Here is a 12,423-nt window from a genome sequence, read left to right as displayed (position 1 = left end):
ATGAATGATACAAGACATTCTTTGGGAGGAGGATATTTATTTATGAAGGAAGCGCACCAGCTTCCATTTCTCTAAACACAGTAGAAAGAAAAGAAAAAAAAAAAAAGAAAAAAAAAAAAGAAACAACCAACAAACAAAAAACAGTGTTTTGGGGTTTATTTTCTGATTTTGTTTATCTTGCTCATGACTTCCAACTCTACCTCTCTTACCATTCCTGTGCCTACAAAGGCTACCTGTCCCCCCACAGGACAGCATTTACATCTCCATCTTCCACCTCTCTGCTGCCTTTCTTTTCATGTTCTTAGTTCAGCTGATGCACAGCTTGACAAGCAGTCCCCTGCTTCTGGTATTCTCCGTCCCAGGAAAAAAATGATCAAACTGGTAAAGATGCAGCTGGACAATACAGCTAAACCCACATAACAGTCAGCCATGGTCAAAAAGGTGTCCTAGTCACCCCCTTCCCTGCTCCCAGCTACCTGCCTTCACCCCTCCTTCAGACCAACACCATCACTCATCCAGCCCCACAGCGAGATCATTCAGGGAGTCAAACCAGAAGAAAACTCTTTTTACTTTTCTGCTCTATTTTTCTGTCATTTTAGGTTCCTGAATCAGTCCCCAACATGGCTACAGAAACGTCAGAGATGGCAAAAAGGGATCCACGGGAACACATATTTACAGGCTGAGGGTAGAGAGGCTCAACTAACATATCAGCAGAATGAGGGATCACTCAGTCACCTCCCCCTGGGCAGTAGGTATTTTGTAGCTTTCTCACTCCACAACACTCTTTTCATTTAACATAAAGAATATTTGGCACTCATCTCTGCTCCAGCAACAGCAGGGAGAACCGGGGGGCTGGCTGGTTCCCAGCTGGGTTCTGCCCTACACTGCACCAATGCGTGGGGTCCTGGGATCGCGGGGAAGGTGGAGCAATAGGTAATCGGTGGGAAAGAGGATCCAGGGCAGTGACAGCACTGCCCAGAAAAAGTGAAACCCAAGTTTTATATCCGGCAAGGCAAGTGATTAGATCAAAGGAAGATTTAAGCAAGTTTGGAAATAGTATTGTAATCCAAAACTTTCACTGTTGAGTGCATGTAGGCCCAGGCCAAAATCACCGTATTTGCAGGAAGGAAAGTAAATTTTATGATTCGAGCATGGATCCAAAGCCAGAATTTTGACTCTGGTTTTATTACATGCCCAACCAATATCCTTAAGTATCACATTCTGCATGTGGTGGGGACTGAAAGCCAACCAGTGAGCAAACAGCCAGCGCCTGTGTTCCAAGGCTTTCTCTTACCCTAAGGGTCACACTCACCAACTTTGCAATTAAAGCATTTATTAGGTTATCCTATAATACAAGATAGCAGAAGAGCCTGTGAGTTCCTTTAGCTGATTGTATACTCAGATAATCCAACATTAGATAACGAGAAGTTAAATGCAATTCGTTACAGTTTATTACGAGCTTTGTCCCTTTTTTAATGAAAAGCATTTGCTGCAGCATGTGATACTTTTAGATTAAAAAGTGTACAGCAAAAAGTAACCAAGTTGTAAGCAAAAATTTTTTTTGTAAATGTAGAGGCAGGTTATGACTTCAGGACCAAACACGGTACATGCACGTCAGAAAAAACTCTGGAAAGGACACTGGGCAGCTTTTCAATTTGCTTTCCAATTTCCAGCTCATTCTATTTTTCCTTCCTTTCTCTTTTCCTTTTCATATTCCTTGTCTACTAGGTGAGAAACAAAACTGATTTCTATAAACCTTTGCTGGTTAGCTGGTCCCATCTGTGCACAACTGAACATCCCGTGGGAGGGAAGAGATCCACGTCCCTCTCTCCTCTGCAGACACAGCCGGCCAAGAGACTTCACAAAACTGTTCCACTTTGATCCACGATCAGAGAAGTTTTTAAAAGGCAGGGTGGTCGTGTGCATGGAAACGGCAGGGAAGGAGCTTCTCCATATGGCCCTGTGTAATCCAAGCCAGCACAGCACATGCATTTCCTGCACCAGCAACAAGACTCACCCCAGAGGAATGACAATTTGGAAGTTCAGAATGACACAGAAAGGAAAAATTAAAGATCTTTTCAAATAAAAAAATATATATATAAAAAAAAAAAAAGAAGTGAGGGAGGTGTTATAATTCTTTGTCACAGCATCATCATACAGTGCAATTCCATACATTTCTTCGGAGGTATGGCTTATGGATCAGCTAAGTGGGAAAATGAGACATGCCGAGACCTTTTCATTACTGTGTACCTCAGGCATTTATTTTCAGTAACTATTGATTTGGGCAAGATTTCAAAGAATGAATTAGGCCCCACCTTTGCAAAGGATGTGCTGGCACTGTTTACATGGTCGGTCATTAGTACTTTTTACTATACAGTCCTAGTTTTATTTCTTCGCAATTTTTGTTTCCCCCTTAAAGCAGTGGTATTTTGCCACTCTTCTTGGAGGAGATAATGATGAAATTAATCCAGTTATTGAATTGCCAGTCTCTGGAAAGATCATTTCACATATGGGGAGGAGTGGGAACAAATCGATCTGCGCATCGATTGATTGAAGATGGGTTTTCATATGCAGCATTTTTAGAGGGCAGAGAAGATCAGAAAGACCTTAGGGAAGCCAGCATCTTCATTGCTGTCAAAGTGTCTACCCTTGTACCCTGACAGAACTGAATTGTTAAGGAGCAGGCATTCCTTTTCATTTATACACTTTTTTTTTTAAAAAAAAAAAAAGTGTCAGTACTTCAAATCATCTTATAAAAATTGTGGATTCACACATTGAAATTAAATGTATCTGGGGATTTTTTCTGGAAAAGACAAGTATTTGACTGAGCAGACTTACAAAGTGTTATTGTTCTTAATTTTAGCTGTAATTCGTCATTTAAAGAGAAACTGAATTTAGGCACCTAAGGCTCTGTCTATCGTCATAGAGTGAGTAAAGCAGTCCAGAAGTTGAGAACTTCAGTGGAAGTTATTAATCTTTGAAAGAGCAACATGAATTTCTTCTGTCGGAATGTGAAAGAAAGCTAACTCAGATTAGCCTAGCTCTCCAAAATCATAGAATCATAGAATGGTTTGGGATGGAAGTGACCTTGAAGATCATCTGTTTCTAATCCCCTGCCAGGGGCAGGGACCCCTCCCACCAGCCCAGGTTACCCCCAGCCCTGTCCAGCCTGGCCTGGGACACTCCCAGGGATGGGGCACCCACAGCAGCTCTAGGCAACCTCTGCCCGTGCCTCACCATTCCCACAGTAAAGAATTTCTTCCTAATATCTAATCTAAAGCTACCCTCTTTCAGTTTAAAGCCATCACCCTTTGTCCTATCACTTCATGCCATTGTAAGAAGCCCCTCCCCAGCTTTCTTACAGCCCCCTTTAGGTACTGGCAAGCATTGTAAGGTCTCCCTGGAGCCGTCTCTTCCCCAGGCTGAACAACCCCAGCTCTCCCAGCCTGGCTGCACAGGAGAGATGCTCCAGCCCTCTGAGCATCTTTGTGGCCACCTCTGGACTCCAACAGGTCCATGTCCTTCTATGTTCGGGGCCCCGGAGCTGAAGGCAGCACTGTGGGGGGGGTGTCTCACAAGAGTGGAGCAGAGGGGCAGGAACCCCTCTCGCCCTGGTGTCCACGCTACCTTTGAATGCTCCAGAAAAAATATTCTTTCTGATGAATTGGCACTTCGTTATTTGGGCTCACCTCTTCCCTTCCGCATCAGTAAATTCTTATCTTAAATTTCTAAAACCAGAAAGCTAAAAGACATCCAAGAATACTTTTCATTTCAAAGAACTCCATAATACTAATTTTGATGTAATACAGTATTTGTTAGAGAACATAATGGTTTGTCTCTGTAGTTAAAATCAACTTCCTGGGAAACTGGTCTGCATTTTTATTCTCAAAGAACTACATTTACAAAATATAGAAAACTAAACTGTATAACTGAGTTTAGCAAATGAGAAATCTTTATTTGTGGACTTCTATAATTATCCTTGACTGATACCATGATGATGCTGGCATTTTTGTGTCAGCCTTTTAAAAATTGTTAATGTGCCTAGCAAACAAATTATTTTGCGACCAACCAAGATGAAGAACTGTAGACAGAGTAACTCATTGAGTAGGATTGTTTGGTATTGTGAAACCAAGATGCATTTATAAAATAATATTATTTTCAACAGCGGTCAGACTATGCTACACATAATCAATGCTCACAGGAAAAATGTGGGATAAAATCCTTACCTTGCTGCAGCCAGTGAGAGTTTTGATGTGAAATCCAATGATGAGAAAAAAATCTACCTATTTTTGCTCCTTGTTTTCTTTTCTTAGGGGTGGAGTTTTGTCACCCTGACTTAAAATCAAAATATTCACAGGGTTTTTTTATATGAGCATGATTGTCAGAAGAGTTAGTCCATACTACAGCAATGCAACCGAGGTGAAGAGAATAAGAATCTAAAGGTTCTGGTACATAAGGCTCATTACATATGGAATTAATATAATCATGGCTGGACAGCTACATTTTTGTACCGAATCTGATGGGCAACGCTACTAATTAAACAAAAAGCAGATCAGAGGGCTGATGCTGCCTGTGTTGATGTGACAAAAGGACAATCTTTGTACAGTTTTCTCATTTTCTTACTAATACAGACCATAATTATGTCAGTTAATGAAATAATATTCTTAATATACTGTAAGATAGTTCATGTTTAAAAAAATAATCCTACTCACTGTATGTGAAAGTGAGAAATGAACACAAAACCTTAAAATTCAGGTGTTCAGCTACCCAAGCGCATATGTTAATGTAAAAAGATATTATTATGTAGCTTTTTAGTTAATGTATAATCTTAGGTTTTGTTTGGTTTTTTAAAAAAAAATTTGCTTCAGAAAACTTTTGCTAGCCAGAACTTTGTAATAAATGGAAAATCTATTCAAAGACTTTTAGAAAAAGAATATGTAGTGAAATTGAAAATGGAGCCATCAACCAATGCTCAAAAAGCCTTTAAATAAATATTCATCATTTCCCAAAGAAGTGGCTTTCAATAACATTCCACAGATAACTGACATTTGTTTAACCACCGAAGGCCAAACTTCTGAAGAGGAAATTGTCTGGAGTAGATAGCCCATCCATGTTCTCAGCAAACCTTAAGCATGTGTTTTAAATTTAGTCATCTTTACAAGTACTGTCTTGAGGGTGAATGTTTTCCTTAGCTGTCAGTTGGAAGAAGAGAAGGGACCACAGGTTCTTCCTATCATCTTTGTGGAATAGCTCAGCAAAAGGCAACCAATGGCTCAATTCAGATTTGGGGCATTAATGCAATGCAGATGAAAACATCAGTAACAACACCGCTTAGGACAAGCAACAACAATAAACTTAAACCCCCATTTAATTAATATTAAAGCCTAAGATAAAGTATCATAAGCCTCAGAACTGTGTCTTTCCACTTAACTGCTAGCTAAAATACATAGCAAACACCCTTTGTCAAGAAAAAAATATACTGAAGATATAAAGGGAATATGCAGAGTAAGAATTGGCAAATACTGATCAAAGCAAAAGGCTTTACCTGGAAGCTGATGGCTGGTTGGGAAAACGGAACACTGGAAGCTCTGCCCCAGGCCAGTAACCTGCCGCAATTGTTATTTCCCTCAGGGAATGTCTTGCTCAAGAGGATGTCAATCCTGGAGCCTGTTTGGGTCTGGGTTTTGGTCTAAGATAAAAAATTTATATGAATGTCTTTGCATTGGTAATGGCAGTGATACAAGGTCACCCAGTCAAGGCAGAAAGCTTCTGGGGAAAAATGTTTAGCTGGGAACATGTCACTTCTCCTTATTTATCAAAAAAATTAGCAAAGTTGCTTGTTTCAGATAGAATAAAGTGAAGGAAAACTTGGCCTTTATCAATGTTTAAATGTTTCCAGAACCATACTGGTGAGACAAGGGGATGGATTGTTGATTTTACTTTGAAATACAGGCAATCAGAATTTGGACCACCTACTCAACTGGTCTGGAATCCTGCTTCCACAAACAGCCTCTGAAAGCAAATACATTTACATATATATATATATACATATATATATATATATGAAAGGCTCCCTTTTGCAGAATAAATAGCACAGTTCTGAACTAATTCCACTGTGCAACCTCAGGTCAAACATTCCTTTGTAATTTCAATAAATGATGAGTTGGCTACATGGGCTTACTCTTATCTTTCACAGCTTCCCCACAAACACCTCGGAACGTGCCAGTTCTTGGAAGCAGGCTGAAATATGACTGGTGACAGTAAACTTAGATTACTCCTGACAGAAATACTCTGCTTGGGAACAGAATTAACTATAAATTTTGATTGTGATCCAAATTTGCCAGTGGAAATATTTTTTATATGAAACCATCACTTTTTGACACACTGTTTTCACATGTCTTTATTTAAAAATAAAACAAAACTGCATTTAGTCTCAAGATATTACTTTGAAAGGAGTGGCCAAAAGTTTTCACTTTGAAAATGCAAATATATTATCCAGCCCTTTTTGCAGCCAAGTTTTAGTAACGGATTCAATGATCTCCTAAGTATGTACGTTCCACACATCAACTAAAAATCACAAAACAGTCAAACAATATTTTGAACCTAAATTTCAAACATGCTTATGGCATTTAAACAACTAAAACCTTCAGACACTATTAAGGAAGGGGGAAGGAGGGGATGGAAGACCAGTAAAGATCTTTGCATCTTCATTTCAGATTTCTCTCATTTTTTTGGTTATTTAGAATATCGTGCTCTTTTTTTTTTTTTCCTCAAAAAAATTAAAGTAGAATTCACCACCTAACAAAAGTGAACTGACAAGCCCAAAACTTCTTTAAAACACTGAAAAAGTTGTGGAGAAAAAAAAAAAAACAAAAAGGACACAAAAGCTGTTAGTACCTCATTTAAGTGCTGTTAGCAAGTACAGCTAACAAGTATTACTAGCAAAGGTAATGTTAGCAAAAAAAGTAATATGTGCTTAAACTTTTAAACCAAGATACATAATACATATTAAAATGACTGTGTAAATTTGTAATGGATTATGAAGCGTTATGTAAATGTTAATTATTATGTCTGCTGTAGCAACATAGTGTGTGCTAAAGCTCACTCTTTCAAATATTTTCTACTTTAAATAAAAAAATCATGCCAGAAGGTATTTATTGGTTAATATTAAGAAATGGAAAATCATCTCCCCTCACTGGCTATTATGTATAATTAACTTTGGAGATTATTCTGTTTAAATAGCTTTGTCCTAGGATTTTATGATTCTTTTGCCCTACTAAACCTGGATCATACACTGAATGTAATTAAAATATAATATACTTCAAACTGAGACCTAACAACAGGAATTTAGTCACTGACAATGCGGTATGGTGTTATTCCTAACTGATGAGGCACTTTGTTTTAATTTCCAGCCACCAGTACACAGGTGAAGCGTGCTTTATGGGCAGTCCTGGAGAGGGAAAGCTCCTGGCTTTTCCCAGAACAGACGTAACGGACATAAATGCCATATAAACATTTTCCACATCATCCTATTTCCCAACAGGGCCGCTTCTGAGCTCAGAAGTTTTGTCTTTTAGTCTTGTTCAAATTTGATGTTAAAATTTCCTACCAAAGCGGGCCGCCCACTGTATGCTGTGTGCAGATGGGGTCTCTTCTTTCCAGTCCCAATCAAGTGCACCAGGTCCTAGGTCCTTCCACATTCTCATGCCTCAGGTTCCATCTTCTTCCAAATCCTTCCTGGAAAGGGCACTGTAAAGAAAAACAATTCCTCTCTTTCTAGGATATCAAGGCTGGTTTCATCCTGCTTATTTTTAGAATTTTAAGTTAATTTAATGTTTTTTAGATAGGACTACCTTGTTTAAGACTAAACGAGACTATGTGCCTTGTTTAATGCATTAGCAGAGACTAACACCAGGTATTTATCTTGTAGTAATTATCTACAGGTGACCATGAATGTGGAAGATTGGACTTGACCACCTGATGTCCAAACCACAAGACATGGAGCTTTAATGACGCTGCTGTCTTCCTCTTCCGGAGGCCACTGAGGCATGTTCTGACACGCACGAGAAGATTTCAGCAGCTTTCAGACAGATTATCTGTATTTTTCTTCCTGCTTTAAGCATGAATATCACCAGCTGCACATGGCAAAAAGATCATTGACAGCAGGAGGCACCAGGGGTGAGATACCAACCTGAATTTTCTTCTGTCAGAGGTTGAAGCCAGTGTCTGAATGAAGATATCTCTCCACAAAGATACCAGAACCACCTGGAATCAGAAAATATTTTGAAAGGAAAGTATATCTTTCCTAATTACCCAGGTAATTAATGAACTATCTAGGGATGGACCTCTGGACTGGAGAAAATATCTGTGCAGTAATTGTGTAAGGAGAAGTGCTGACTGAGAAGAAATGCTCCAGGTACAACATTTAGATAAACTCTATTAGGGATAAGTTCTCAGCTGCTGCTCTTCTTGGCCTCCCTTTAAAAAAAAAAAATAAATGTTCCTAAACATGCTTGTAAATTGAACAGTTACCAATTTCTATTCATGTGTGAATATATCTGAGTCTCCTACCACAGTCTCCTAGTACCGGAGTATAAAAAAGAAAATGTATAGCTGACAAATCAAACCCCTACATTTTTATGTCTCCAGGTGAAAGCTGAGGTTAGGAAATTGAAACTTTCATGTATAAACAAGGGGGAAACTCTCATCCTACACAACGAGCAATAAGCTGCCTCATGCATGAGCCTTACATTCCACAGCCAGTGCTGCTGTGAGTAGTTTACAAGTCTCTCTACCTGAAAGTGTAAAGATTTCCTCAGGCATGCATTGTAGACAGAACCCTTCACACAAATATCGCTTGTACATGTAGTCCATTCATACACTTATCATCACTTACAAATGTCATATTAGTTTTAAGTATTCTTACCACAATTATTATTTCAGCACCTTCTTAGATTTCATGTACAGAATAGTTGTATATTCTCTCACAGCAATCATTGACTTTTTAATAACAGTTACTGCTCATTTTTTTTTATCTTTTCACTTCTGATTTTTTATTTTCCTGGAATGGTGAATTGCTCTGTCCTCCAGATTAACAGGAAAATACAGGAAATAAATCAGTAAAATTATAAATAATGAAATCTTTGTAAAAATAAACCATATTCTGGAAGAACACAATTTAAAAAATGCAAATACTACTGTAGAGCCTGAATGACATGGAATATTAAGGATTTTAGCTACTCTTTGGTGAGTTCAGTGAATGTTTCCCAGTAGTCTCATGGGACCTAAATTCATCCTGAAGAGAACAAATTATTAACTTTATTCTTTCACTAAGGATAATTAGTCATATTTCTGAATTCTGGGCCTTTTGTACCGCACAGAACTAAAGGCAGGAGAGGGGTTAGGGACATGGTGAATGATTTCCAAATGTTATGGGCAGGGCAAAGGACAAAGTGCCATTCTTTACCTGTCTGCACTGAAAAGGACTTTGTCTTCCCCTGCAGGTGGAATACAATATCCACTGCCCAAGAGCCCAGAGTAATGATTTGATGGCCCTTCCATCAGCATCAATGGTGAGCAGGTCTTGACCTTCAAACGCCCCACACAGTCAAGAGCGCAGCAGACTGGTGGACCACTGGTGAGCTCTGGATACCTGTTTCCCAGTATTCCAGCCTTCTCTGCCACCCAGCCAGCTGCCCGCTCTTAGAGCACTACAGTTCTGTGCAGCCAGCGGTCAGGAGCTGGTGGCCACCATTCCAGTGACATCTAGCAAAGGGGGTCCTTTCTCATACACTAACGCATAATACACAAATACTCCCGGGGTGGGGGTAAAGATGCAGAACTCTGCCATTAGCCTGTGCAGTAATTTTCCTCCTGTTTCTTGTTCATCCTTGAGCCTTAAGTCCCTCACAAAGGGTTTTTTCCCTGATGCCCTGAAAAGTAGATTCCTGCCAAAAAACAGCCTGGGAATTAAAGCACTGCTGTGAAGATGGAAGTTTAATGTGGATGGAAGCCCTCTAAGAGAAACAATGGACGCTGGATCTCCCACAACCTTAGAAAAAAAAAACAAACCCTGAGCACAAGTCATGCATCACAGGACTAGATCTGCAAACTCAAAGCTTGTTGCTTCATACATGCTGAATAGGGACAATCTGTTGATATAACCAAGGATTTCATTTTATTTTTCCTTTTTTATGCCACTGTAATCAATCACACAAGAAGACCGCTCCCTGAAAACTTCCTGCAAACACAAACCTCCTCCGAGTTACCTTTCCCTGGATGGAGACCAGAGGGGCACCCCACCGACCCTCTGCTCCTTGGCACCCCAAATGCCCACGCCACAGTGGAAAGGGAGGCAACCTCCCGCAGGAAAACTTCATCTGTGTTTTTTAAGAAAAACGGGAGCTGCACTACATTTTGCCTGGAGCAGCATAAGTAAACATGCTTCGAGAATGGAGAATTCTGGAGCAAATCCAACAGGCTAGAGAGCTGTGACACAGAATCCCAGGGCAACTCCACATGAAGAGGGAAGCCAGACTTCTATCCTAACCAACAGTGCGGCACGTCTGCTCATCCGCAAAAGCAGGCTTTAAGCACTTAGGAAAACATCATTTGAAAAATAAGACACTCTTGGACTTTCAGAATGCCTCTAGAGTTATATACAGATGATCAGATGTTAAATCTTTTTTGCCTAAATCTGATATAAGTTTCTTGTGAATCCGCTTGCAAATCTGTGTTCGAGTCCACAAGGATATCCAGGAATTCTGTTGCAGAGCCAGAAACTAAATCCCAAGCTCCTAAAAAAACAGCTATGTAAACACTGGATGCTTTAGCTGGAAAACCAAACACATTTTTCAGTTTATCCTGATAGTAAAAATAATTGTTAAAAGCTTTCAGGGATGCAGAGGGGTGTGCAGCATGTGTGCCGAGACAGAGCACGCCTTCTCCTGACCCAAACTCTTTGTTCAACTGAAAATCAATCTTTCAGCCAAAGAAAAGGTTATTTACTGTGTTATATGACTTCAGCTAATATTAAAATTCAAAACAAAATATAATTTTAAAATGCCAAAACATTTTGTTTGAAATTTGTCAGAATGAACTGTTTTGTCCTTTCCTTTTTTTTTTTTTTAATTTTCTAAAACCATCTTAGAGGAGGAAGCTATACCCACAAACACTGTTATTTTCTGAAAACTACTTCTCACTGATTTTTCCTCTAAAAGCACATCACTGTTCTGTAAGTCCAAAGACAGCTTCTTACCCATTGCACTATTCTTCCTCTCTAATAAGTTGCTCATATTAGTTATTCTTCCCAAAAAAACTTCAGCTGTGCTCCCATCGTTAATAGTGGCCTTAAAGGCCTTTTAACTTTTAAATTAAAGAGAAGATTTTTAAAATGAAAAGAAAATCACTCTTTAATGCATTTGAAATTTTCTCAAGGAAGCCTTCTATTAATTAAGACGAAAGAGTTCTTTTTTCAAAAAAACCCAAAAAAACCTAATTATAGCATCTGAAAGCACAGCTTCTTTGAACTCTTACTTCATAGAGGAAGGGAGGAGGAGATTGTCGGTATTTTTTTCATGTGAAAACAAGTTTTGATCTAATCACATTTGGTTAACCGATTTTAATGGAGTTTCTGCTTCTTATATGTTCCTAAGACATATAGGAGAAAAATATTTGGGTAGCAGGGAACTGAAAAAAAAAGAAAATCCATAAAGAAATGCCATCCTCACTGTGTAATATCCTAAAAGAAATTATAGAGGGGGTGTGTGTGATTATAGTAGTATTTATGAACCTTAAAAGCATAAAATACTACATTCAAATGAGGACTTTAAAGTTCCTGTTTTTCTGGGAGACCTCCTTGATCTGTATATCAAGAGAATAATCTCAAAGGAAAAGGGTTTTGTCTTATCTGAAACTTCTGGACTAGTCAGAATTCAAGGGTGATTAGAGGCTTCTTCTGCTGCTACTTCACTGGATTTATAATTGACACCATGTTACCACGGCTCACGGTGATTTTTCATTGTTGTTCCAGCCCAAGAGAGAATCCAATGGGCAACATACAGGGCTGGCTGTGCTCTGGCTGCTCGCTCGCTCACCTCTGCAGAGCAAGCCCCGTGCCCAGAGCGCTGCTGCGGCACTGGGCGGTACCTGAGGATGAGGCTTTATGATCACGAACCCAATCCGTTCCCGTATGTTCAGCCCTAGAGCAACACCCCTTGGCGCTGGTCTCTAGCTCGGTTAAATATCTCCCCTAACGTCTTCCAAGACCCACTGCCATCTCTATCCCAGCAGGAACGCTCCCAAGCAATGCCACCAGTTCAAACAGCAACGCGCCAGCTCTACCGGGGAGCCACCACGTGTTCACCATAGCACTGCCTCTGCTTCTGACCTGTTCACATCCTGGACACAGGCTATTCCAGAGAG

The sequence above is a fragment of the Falco rusticolus genome, chromosome 7 (assembly GCF_015220075.1).
Source record: "Falco rusticolus isolate bFalRus1 chromosome 7, bFalRus1.pri, whole genome shotgun sequence".
In the NCBI taxonomy this organism is placed as follows: Eukaryota; Metazoa; Chordata; class Aves; order Falconiformes; family Falconidae; genus Falco; species Falco rusticolus.
The sequence above is the reverse complement of the archived record's forward strand: the minus strand, read 5'-3'. Positions refer to the sequence as shown.